General features: G+C 43.1%; 1 protein-coding gene across 5 annotated transcripts in view; it reads left to right on the top strand.

Annotated features, from left to right (window-relative positions):
* Positions 1 to 169: 169 nt before the first annotated feature.
* CEACAM20 (CEA cell adhesion molecule 20) overlaps positions 170 to 12,240 on the top strand; it is an 84,650-nt gene continuing 72,579 nt past the window's right edge. For all 5 annotated transcript variants that reach the window (XM_043899422.1, XM_043899425.1, XM_043899423.1 and 2 more), the window contains exon 1: positions 170 to 244. The gene's annotated coding sequence lies outside the window, so the exon portion shown is untranslated. The remainder of the gene's footprint in view (positions 245 to 12,240) is intronic.

The raw sequence follows: 12,240 nt of genomic DNA, 5'->3' as shown, positions 1-12,240 counted from the left end.
CCAGCCTTGGTCTCCAGTGATGAGCTGGGAAGTCTCTTCTCTAGCACTGGGTTCCTGGCAGTGGTGGGTGGGGAGGAGGCTGGGGAAGGGTCTTTGGAGAAGAGGCTCTGGAGTTGAGCTTGCCTCTCTCTCCGGCTCCTCCTCCCATCCCCTCCGGACCGGGAGAACGGTGAAGACGAAGAACTAGGACAGGACTGTCCCTGAAACCCCACATCAGAGGCGACGATGGGCCAAAGGTCATCAGGTAGGTGGGGAGCTGGGCCTCGTGCTGGCCTCCTGACTTTGCTCCAGACCTCCAGACTATTAACTCTGAGCCTCTGTAAAATGAGGGTGTTGATAACAGTGCCTTCCCCAGGGTCAGAGGGGCCCATGCACACATAAATCAGGTGCTCAACAGAGTGTCTGGCATGTCATAGGTACTCAAAAAATGGCTGTGGCTATTACAATAATGCTAATTACAATGATTATTATTGGTATCTTGGATGTTCTCGAGTCATGATCAGGAGCCCTTTCTCACGGCTGTGCTCATATTATATATCCTAAATTTTGGATTCTAGAAGGAGAAGCTACCAAAACTTCTTTCTCTCATCCTTTTGGCCCTCCAGTTCTAGTCTTTCCTTCTCAAGTTAATAATAATACTGCCCAAATAATAACTTGGATTACTGAACAACTGTTGGGTGCCAGTTATCGCCGTTTACAATTGTTTTCTGGTTGGCTCCTCATAGTCCCTTGAGGGGTTGGTATGAACATCCTCATTTCCCAGCAGTGCACAGAGGCTAAGAAGTTCACCCAATGCCACACAGCTATTCATAATGGCTTTTGTCAGTTCTTGGAGTGAGCCACCTCAGGGCCTTAGCACTGCTACTCCTTCTTGGAGGCTTTCACAAATCATCTCATGACTGGCTGAGATGAGAATAATAATCATCTCATTATTCTAATCTCAAGTTAAATATCAATTCAAATAGTAATTCCCCACAAAGGTCTTCCCTAACCCCTACTGTAAGTCAGCCCCCTCCTGCTTCTTGCTAGCAAGATACACTGCTTTATTTTCTTTATAATATTTAGTATTATACAATCTGAAATCATTTCTTTTTTTGTCCATTTGTTTATTACTTGTCTCTTATCCCCCACATCTACCTCCCTGGCTAGAATGTCAGATCCAGGAGGAGCCCTTCAGTCGTGTTTGGCTCATGACTATGTCCCAGGGTCTAGAACAGTACTAATACCTGGCGCATCATGGATGCCCAATAAATTTCCTTTAGTGACTGCATGAAAGAATGAATGTTGGAAATAATGAAATAATGGGAGTGTTGGAATTTGAACTCATATCTGACTCAGAAGTTCCTATTTTTCTCTCCCAGAGATGTCTGGGTTCTACCCCACCCTGGGACAAAGTCTTCCCCTTGAATCTCTAAAAGTAGTCATCATCAAGTGACAGGGTTATGACTTTACTGGTACTAACCATACTGCCTTTTTTATGATTTTTCTGAAGGCCTCTGCTAGGGCAATTAGCCAGGCCAGGGGACCAGGGATGGGTAATAAACAAATATTTGAAGTATGGTTAATAACCATCTATGGACGAGAACTCTGTGGTTTCTGCTCCACTGGTATTCACGTTCTTTTATCCACGTGACAACAAGTGGAGCTTCTTTTGAGAAACCAACTTCCTCTTGGTTCCAGGGAGCCGAGGAGCCCAGATCTGACCAATCAGAGCACTTTATACGCTTCAACCACAGTGACTGAGTGAGGGCTGGACTTGTGACCCAAGCTTAACCGATCAGAGAGTTTTAGCCCCAAGCCTCAATAATTTCTTGAGACTTGGGCACATACCCAAAGCAGGCCAAGGAGGAGCAAAATGAGGACTTTTACTGGAATTCTGGGAAATATAGCACTGCTTTCTCCTGGGCTTGCTAAGCAGAAGGGATCTAAATGTGGAGCTGCTTGGGGCCCTCTTTCTACCTTGAGTGGAGAGGCCGTAAAGGAATGAGGCCAACACACAGGAAAGCATAGGCAGAATGAATAGAAATTTCAGGGGCTATCATTTAAACACCTAGATCTAGCTATGCCTGAATTTGGTACTAATGTTGACTTCACATTTTGTATTGCGTGAGTCTATATAATTTCCATTGATCTTCCCAGACCAATTTGATTTGGGATTCAGTTACTTGTCTCTAAAAGAAATTTGATTGAAAGAAAAAGTGAAAAATAGAGTTTTGAGACCATATGATTTGGGATCTAGCAGAGACTGAGGATGGTAGGGGAAGCGCCCTGTGAAGGAGATGGTTAAACTGACCCTGGGGGAGGAGGAGGATTTAGCAGGTCAGTGTTTCACAAACTTCAGCCTTTCTCTTACCACATCATAATACCTTCCACATGCACACCCACATACATTTTAACTTATTTACTTAATAGTTTTCCTTAAAACAACTCAACTAAAATAAGCTCAGCTCAGTTTTTAAACACTAACATTCACAAAATTATATACTAATATGCAACTTATATTAATGCAGGTGAAAATTAAAACATAATGATGAATATAAAACATATTTTTCCACATAACTGTTGTAAATTTTTTGGTGTGTCACCAAAAGAATACGAGCCCCAGTCTGTTGCTTCGTGATGTGAAGACACAACATTTCTGAACTGTACCTCAAAAATAAAATTAACTCTACCTTAAAATTTTGTATCATGAGGTGTTTTTTGCAACCACAATTAAAAAAAAAATTTTTTAACCAGAAGAGAGCCAGGAGCAATCATGTACATAACTTGTCTTTACAGTCTAAAATAAATCCTTGCTTATAATCCCAATAAATAGCAAGAATTACATATGTAGAAATCATAACAAACCATCATCAAATCCGTAGTTAACTTGGGGAAGGGACTGAATACTCAAATAGGAAGAAAGAATGCAAATGGGAGATGTAATATCTAATAAGTTACTTCTCTTTAATTAGAGTCAGATAGCTTAGTCTATCATCACTAGAGATGTCATGTGAATATTATGTAGCTTCTCATATGATGTGATAAGAAGAGCACTTCATCTCTATGGTATTTCTCCCCTCCCTTCAAACCTATAATCCCAGTCTGAGAAAAACTTAGACCAACCCAGACTGAGAGACGTTCTACAAAATATCTGACCAGTATTCCTTAAAACCTTCACAACCATGAAAAACAAGGTAAGACCAAAACTGCCACAAAGGAAACCCAGGAGACATGGAAACAACATGTGATATGGTCATCTGGATTGCATCCTGAAACAGAAGAACTTTAATGGAAAAATTGGTGAAATTAGAATACAGTCTAGAGTTTAATGGAAAAGAACAAACAAACAAACATGAGTCGTACTTGGAGGACATAATCCTGACATAGCAATTGCTAACATTTACAGAGAACTCAACTCCGAATGGCACACCGCTGTAAACACTTTACATCTATTAGCTCATTTATCTTTTCAGCAGCCCTCTGAGGCAGGTGCTGCCATTCCCCTGTTACAGAGGAGGAATCAAAGGCACAGAGAGGGTAAGGGACTTACCTAAGGTTACACAGCTGGTGGATGGCTGGGCAGGCCCAGGGGCCAGTCTCCAGTCTGTGATCTGAAACATTATATACAACAATCTTTTAATGTCATTTGGGAAACAGACACAACATGGTAAATCAACTATACTCCAATAAATTTTTTTTAAAAAAGTCATTTGGGCCTTCTAACATCCCTAAGTGGTAGATATTATTGTTTTCATATTTTCATATGAGGAAACAGAGATACATGGTTGAGGTTAAATAAATTGTTCAAGGTCACACACATGTAAGTCACAGTCACCCCAAACCCGCCTCACTTCCTTCCTCCTGTCCTCAGACAATGCATTCCCTGAGGCACAGGTCAGATCCTGTCCCCTTGGCTCCTTGAATACTTGTAGCATCATTTATTTCTTTGTGTGTGTGTGTGTGTGTGAGAGAGAGAGAGAGAGAGAGAGAGAGAGAGAGATGGTGCATCGGAGGAGAGTAGTAAAGCATCATTTAAAAATATTTATTTTTCATTGCATTGTGTATTTGTTGCTGCACTCGGGCTTTCTCTAGTTACGGTGAGTGGGCTTCTCGTTGCAGTTGTTTCTCTTTTTTGCAGAGCACAGGCTGTATAGTGTGCATGGGCTTCAGTAGTTGTGGCACACCGACTTAGTTGCTCCCTGGCATGTGGGGTTTTCCCAGTCCAGGGATTGAACACCTGTCCCCTGCATTGGCAGGCAGACTCCTAACCACTGGACCAGCAGGGAAGTCTAAAGCATTGTTCTATTAATAGCAAGTTATTTATAAATAGCCAGTGTGGGGCAGTTCTGGACAGAACTGTGAAATGCAACTTGAAGGCCAAAAGAACTCCCTGTCCCACCAGGGGCTAAGTGGATGCTGCTGCTGCTGAGTCATGTCAGTCGTGGCCGACTCTGTGCGACCCCAGAGACGGCAGCCCACCAGGCTCCCGTCCCTGGGATTCTCCAGGCAAGAATACTGGAGTGGGTTGCCATTTCCTTCTCCAGTGCATGAAAGTGAAAAGTGAAATTGGGGCAAACCTTATCCCATGTTTCACATTTCCATGGCAGGATGTCCTGCCACTCATCCACAGGCCCTTCCAGGGGGTTTGGAAATATCTGCCTACATTTTGCTTGTCACATGCCTGAGGATGAAATAGCACTGACATTTATTGCTGTAAAGATCCAGCAATAATAGATGGGACTGTCCCACACACCAGAGATTTGTCTCACCTAAAAAGCCAATAGCAGAACTTTCCTGGTGGTTCAGTAGTTAAGCCTTGGTCCTTCCAATGCAGGAGGCAAGGGTTTAATCTTTGGTTGGGGAATTAAGATCCGACATGCTGTGCAGCCAACAAATAGAAATAAATAAATACTTAAAAAAAAGAACAGGCCAACAGCACACCAGTTAGAAAGGTGGGATTGGAGTAAGGCTCGTGTGACTCTGGTTTTTGTCCTATTTTGTGTTCTCTTGTTTTGGATCCGCACATTTTGGTCTGTTGCCTCCTGTCATGTGATTATAGGGCCTGTGGGAGGTAGGTTTATAAGGAAGAGAAACTAGTGGTGCCCCCATCCCTGATCTATTAGCCTCTTCTTTAATAGTTAAAGAAATTTTAGTGGGGCCCTTAATTGTTTGGAATAAGGACTACATTTCCCAGCTTCTCTTACAGCAAGTGTGGTCATGTGACCTGATTCTGGTCAATGAGACATGAGCAGAGGTGGAGTTTTTCGGTCATGGTCATGTATGGATGTGAGAGCTGGACCATAAAGAAAGCTGAGCGTCGAAGAATTGATGCTTTTGAACTGTGGTGTTGAAGAAGACTCTTGAGAGTCCCTTGGACTGCAAGGAGATCCAACCAGTCCATCCTAAAGGAGATCAGTCCTGGGTGTTCATTGGAAGGACTGATGCTGAAGCTGAAACTCCAATACTTTGGCCACCTGATGGAAAGAGCTGATTCATTTGAAAAGACCCTGATGCTGGGAAAGATTGAGGGCAGGAGGAGAAGGGGACGACAGAGGATGAGATGGTTGGATGGCATCACCGACTCAATGGACATGGGTTTGGGTGGACTCTGGGAGATGGTGATGGACAGGGAGGCCTGGCGTGCTGCGGTTCACGGGGTCGCAAAGAGTTGGACACAACTGAGTGACTGAACTGAACTTAAAGGAAGAGGGCCTCCCTTTCTCGTTTTCTCTTTCTTCAGGCTAGAGTGGGGACATCGTGAGCTGGCATCCTGGGCCAAGGGGACAAGGGTCATAGTATCAAAGAACCCTTGGCACCTTCACAGAGCAGAGCTGCACACCAGTTTGGACTGCGGCAGGAGAGAGAAATGACATTTCTGTGTAATGCAAGCTATCGTTATTTTGAATATGTCATACGCAGCCAAATTTTAAGCTGTTCAGTTTGGGGCAGCAGAAAGGAGGGGAAGGTGATGGTAAACCCATTGGGCCACAGGACTCGGCCATGTTCCCTGCTATTGCTTATAGTTCAGGTAATAAAACCATCATGTTATCCTCCCTCTTACTCACCCCTGCATCTCTTTCTCTGTCTCAATTATTACTACCTGCAGACCAGGACAAGGGGTGATATTCACTGAGATCTTCAATATCCACTCAGTTACTGGTAGAAAAATGGGTGTAAAGAAACCAGAGGTTATCTGGACTTTCTTCTGGAAAGCAGGCCTTACTTAGGCAGGGGAAAGATCAGCCGTGGAGTTCCCCCTGGATGTAGGAAGCTGAAGAGAAAATGTCCCAGGGGTTTTAGATTGTTGCGTTTCTTTGCTCACCATCTGAGACTTTCCCCTTCTAGAATACCTTCCAGTACCACAGAGGGTGGGAAGCTATATTTCCTTACTTCCCTTGAAGCCAGACTTCTACCAATCTGACATACTTGCATGAGACTTGGAAAATGAAAGTGAAATGGAAGCTTTGCTCATGATGCTTCTGCTATGGATTTTTGTAAAGCCAGTCATGGACAGACTGGTGTTTATTCTCAGGCACCACCAGTGACTGGCTTTGTGTGTTTTGGGAGACTCTTTGTGAATTCAGCAAGTATGAATTCAACAAGTAAGGCCAGTACAGACCTACTAGTTTCATTGTGCTTCGCAGAGATTATGTTTTATACAAACTGAAGGTTTGTGGCAACCATGTGTTGAGCAAAGTGATTGGTGCCATTTTCCCAACAACATTTATTCACTTCATGTCTCTGTGTCAGATTTTGGTAATTCTCACAATTTCTCAAACTTTCTCATTATTACACTATTTGTTATAGTGGCCTTGATCGGTGATCTTTGATGATGTTACTGCAACTGGCTGAAGGCTCAGATGATGGTTAGTGTTTTTTAGCAATAAAGTATTTTTAAATTAAGATATGTGCATTTTTTTTAGACATAATGCTATTGCACCCTTAATAGACTCCAGTCTATTGTTTAGACTCCAGTCTAACTTTTATCTGAGCTGGGAAACCAAGAAATTCCTGTGACTTGCTTTATTGTGATATTCACTTTATTGTAATGTCCTGAAACTAAACCTGTAATATCGGTAGGTGTGGATCTGTCCCTTTCAGCCAATTTAAATTAATCTAGGGCTTCCTTGGTAGTCTAGTGGTTAAGAACCTGCCTGCCAATTCAGGGGATATGGGTTCAATCCTTGGTCTGGGAAGATCCAATATGCCAAGGGGTAACTAACTGCTTGCCCCACAACTACTGAGCTTGTGCTCTAGAGTCATGCTCTGCAACAAGAGAAACCAACACAATGAGAAGCCCGTGCATTGCAACTAGAGAGTAGCTCCTGCTTGCTGCAACTAGAGAAAGCCTGCATGCAGCCATGAAGACCCAGCATAGCCAAAAATAAATAAATAAATTTATTTAAAAAATCAATCCACTCTTAAGTCAAATCATATACATAGGAATGTCATACCACCAGATCTTCTACCTTCCCAACATATATGCTGCTAGCACCTTGATCCTGGACTGCTGGAAGTATGAGAAAATTTTTTCTGTTGTTTAAGCCATCTCATTATTGTTGTTCAGTCATTAAGTCATGTCCAACTCTGTGACCCCATGGACTGCAGCACATCAGGCTTCCCTGTCCTTCACTATCTCCTGGAGTTTACTTAAATTCATGTCCTGGAGTTTACTTAAATTCATGTCCATTGAGTCGGTGATGCTATCTAACCATCTCATCCTCTGCCACCCCCTTCTTGTTTTGCCTTCAGTCTTTCTCAGCACCAGGGTCTTTTCCAGTGAGTTGGCTCTTCGAATTAGGTGGCCAAAGTGTTGGAGCTTCAGCTTCAGTATCAGTCCTTTCAATGAATATTCAGGGTTGATTTCCTCTAGGGGGCTTCCCGGGTAGCTCAGTTGGTAAAGAATCCGCCTGCAATGCAGGAGGATTGGGAAGGTCCACTGGGTTGGGAAGGTCCACTGGAGAAGGGATAGGCTACCCGCTCCAGTATTCTTGGGCTTCCCTTGTGGCTCAGCTGGTAATGTGGGAGATCTGGGTTCAATCCCTGGGTTGGGAAGATCCCCTATCCCCTTCCCAAAAGAAGGGGAAGGGAAAGCCTACTCCAGAATTCTGGCCTGGTGAATTCCATGGACTGTATAGTCCATGGGGTCGCAAAGAGTTGGACACAAATGAGTGACTTTCACTTCCAGAGCTTTTCTTTCAGGATTGACTGATTTGATTTAAGCCACCTAGCCTGTAGTATTTTATTAAGGCAGCCCTAGCAAAGTAATTCAGCAGGTTAATGGGGGCTTTCAAATGAAGCAACATCAACTTTTGAAGTCTGGGTTTCTTATAAGACTCCTTTATTCAAAATACATGTACAAAGAGGATTTCACGAGCCAACGTCTCTGCTTTTCAGAAGCTGTAGAAGAGACATTGTTGCTGAGATTTCTGTTACCAGTTAAAACAGCCTAGAGTTTCAAGGCAAAGTCTTGCAATCACACTTTTTTTTTTTTTAGTGTTAAGAAAACAAAGAAGCAGTCTCAATATGGTCAAAACTTACAATGTAAAGGTAAATGGGATTAATATGATTATTAACAAAGAGAACATGAGTCATGCAACAGTTTGCATCTATTAAAATGAAGAAGTTGGAGAGAAAAGTGAAAATTGTAGTTTGAGCTCTATCAGGATGGCTGTGAACCCGAGTCAGTCTTTTGGACTCAGGTTCTGTCACTTTTTATTTTTAATGTTTTGACTAGGAAGGCGATACTCTGTCTCTTTTTAAAATTTGTTTGGCTGCACCAGGTCTTAGTTGCAGCAAACAGGATCTACAATCTTCATTGAGGCATGCTGGATCTTTAGTTTTGGCATGTGGGATCTAGTTCTCTGACCAGGGATCAAACCTGAGCCCCTTGCATTGGGAACGCAGAGTCTAGCCACTGGACACCAGGGAAGTCCCATAAATAACCTGTCACTTTTAAGCTGTATACCATTTGGAAGTTAATGGTGACATTCCGCTATCCCAAATATTGGGGGGGGGGGGGGATCTACCTCGCACAATTGCCTCACTTCTCAGAGAGTTGCATTTGAAAAACTGTTTTCTTGCAAAGTTAAGAAGTCCACAGTGGTGACAAGTCCAGTCTTTAAGTCTTATGTGGGTTGGTGGGGCTCCTCCCCTTAATGTTCAGCTCACATTTTAAAACCCTTAATAGACCTGCCTTCTTGCTGCCTGTGTCTCTGCGCCTCACCTCATATCATGCTTAATTGAGTGGGGACTATGATCAGGTGAGAAAATCAGCCTCCAAAATATCAGTTTGGTTGCATTTGGTTGCAAAAAAAAATGGATAACCCAACTCAAAATGATTAAAAAATCTGACATGTATTATCCTATGTAGCAGGAATTCCAAGGATAAGGCAGTTCTGGGTTGGTTAACCCAGCGGCTCGGTGGTAACACCAAAGACCCAAGTTCTGCATCTCCCTTCACTGCCCTCAGCAGGTTGAACTCTGAAACCAAATCCTTTCACAGTCCGGGATAGTCACTACGTGGGCCAACAACTTCCAAACGCAGAAAAAACGAGCCTGGTAACTAGCTCTCTTTAAGACAGAATAAAATCTTTCCCATCCGCCACCCCCCCCCCCCCGCCCCCGCAGAAGATGTCATCTCACTTGGTATTGGTCAGAATCAGGTCACGTGTCTATTGCTGGTGATAGACGCATCATGATTGGCTCAGCCATTAACCAATCAGGACTCTTTTTATTTTGGCAGGTTCCTGTGCTTAATTCCCCACAGAGGGCAGGGGACACGGTGGCCATTTTACAGCTGGGGGGCACTTCAAGCGAGGGAGACAGGGAGGAATGGATGCTACTGGGAGGTACCCTACCAGCCTCTGCTCGTCTCCCACACCTGCTACATTTGAGGCACGTAGCCACCTCACCAAGCCCCATTTACAGCCTTCCCTTCCGCCAGTTCCAGTCTCAGGCTCTTCCCTCTGCATTCCCTCACACTTCAAAGCAGCCCTTAGGAGAAATCCGCCTGGTGGAGACCTGGGGCCTTCAGTCAACAGCCAAGGGAATGAACCATCTAGAAAGATCTTTTCACCTTTAGTTGACTGCTACTTTTTCTCATCTTGACCGATATGTCTCTCATCTCATGAGAGACACTCTTAGCCAGAACTACCCAGGTAAGCCGCTCCTAAATTCCTGACCCACAGAAGCTGTGCTTAAAAAGTTTTTCTTTCTTTCTTTTTTTTTTTTTAAGCCATGAGTTTTTGGAGTAATTTGCTACACAGCAGTAGGTGCGCTCCTTCACGGAAACCACGTGGATTCATCTGATTCAGTGAGATAATAGATAAGCACATGTGCTTGGCACATGGTATGGTCTGTTTAAATGCTACCTATTACTATTTAAGTATTTCCTAAGGCTTATCAAACTCCCCCTGCCCCCTCAACGATTTAAAATCAGTCTCTTTTACATGTAGACATAAGCTGAACTGAGCCGTGTACCAATCCTTGGGAAGTGGGTGGCATTGCAGTCTCAAGTAGCACTGAACAATGGAAATATATTGCATGCCACAGATACATTTTTAAAAATTTCTAGGAGTTACCTTTAAAAGCAGAAAGACAAAGACTTCCCTGGTAGTCCAGTGGTTACAACTCCACCTACCACTGCAGGGGGTATGGTTTTTGATCCCTGGCCCAGGGAAATAAGGTCCTACATGCTGCAGGGTGTGGCAGGCTAAGGCCTGTGGGCAAAAATTGTAAATAATAACAAAAAGCAGACAGGATAATTATTTTCATCTGTTTGCTACTGTGTACATAAAATTGGTTTCAGGTGGTCATCATTCTGGTGGATTTGGATTTGTTAGTAATTGTAACTGAAGCTAGATGTAGTTAAGATATATCGCTTTAAGAATCATTGAAAATTATAACTTGAAACTTGGGTATTATGAATTATTAGTGAAAGAAAAACTAGATGAGAATGTAGTATTCTTATACATTTAGAGAGACTCGGATTTGGTATTTCTTACACAAAATCGGTTGTCATGACACCTTTTTTAATTTTTAAAAATTGTTATTATTTTTGTTATTTCTTTTTCTTTTTTTTTAGCTTCTGGCTGTGCAGCGAGGCATGTGGGATCTTAGTTCCCCAACCAGAGATCTAACCCATGCCCCTGAATTGGAAGCTCAGAGCCTTAACCACTGGACCACCAGGGAGGTCCCTTTTCAAAAAATTTTTTTTTAAATTTTTTGACACAGTTTTAATAGAAGTGAATGGGTACCATACTCAAAGAGATTACTATCATGTGAATCTGTGCCAGAAAACAATAACAGCAACTAAGTTGGATGTTTCTTCCTTAAATTATTTTCAGTTGTCCAGATGAAAACTGTGACATTCTTAGCGTGGTATTTGATCTTCTTCATGTTCTAATCTCTACCAGCATTTCCATTCTGAATCTCACTTCCTCCATATAGTCTCCACCAGAATATCTTGAGGTGTATACTCTATATGTGGCTACAGCTGAAATAGCCCTATTATTTGAGAGTGGATAAAATCCAACTGGGCTTCCCTGGAGGCTCAGTAGTAAAGAATCCACTTGCCAATGCAGAAAACATGGGTTGGATCTCTGGATCAGAAAGATCCCCTGGAGAAGGAAATGGCAATCCTTGCCAGTATTCTTGCCTGGGAAATCCTATGGACAGTGGGGCCCAGCGGGCTACAGACCATGGGTTCACAAAGAGTCAAACGTGACTTAGAGACTAAACAACAACAAAATCCAGCTCTTCTTCAAGGGCCACCTGAACTTCCTCCATGGTCCCTTTGGTAACCATTTACCATTCTGCTCCCAAAGCACTGGACCCGTACCTCCTTCATAGTTCCCATCACATTTATTTGAGGGAACACCACAGCTACACTCTGTGCTACCTGAACATAAGGATGCTGCTATGTCTGTGTACCCCCAGGGCCCCCAGGCAATGGAGGCAATATTGAACATATGCTTAATTGATTGGTACAGGAGGTATATTACATGCCAGAGAGGTACTTTGCATTCCTGTGTATATATCAGAGTCATTAGTACAGCTCTGTGAACATACAAAGATACTCGGGCTCCATGTGAGAGCCACTAAGTCAGTGTCTCACAGGGGTGGGCAGAAGCTCCACACCTGATTCTAATGCGGGAACAATTGAGTTTGTAAAGAGGTCAGTATAAACTGGAACTGCCAGGGAAGGTTTGTAGAGGACACGCCATGTACCAAACTTTGAAGTTTTAGGGAAAGATG

Source organism: Cervus elaphus, chromosome 4, assembly GCF_910594005.1.
Source record: "Cervus elaphus chromosome 4, mCerEla1.1, whole genome shotgun sequence".
NCBI lineage: Eukaryota > Metazoa > Chordata > Mammalia > Artiodactyla > Cervidae > Cervus > Cervus elaphus.
This window is presented reverse-complemented; position numbering and strand designations above follow the sequence as displayed.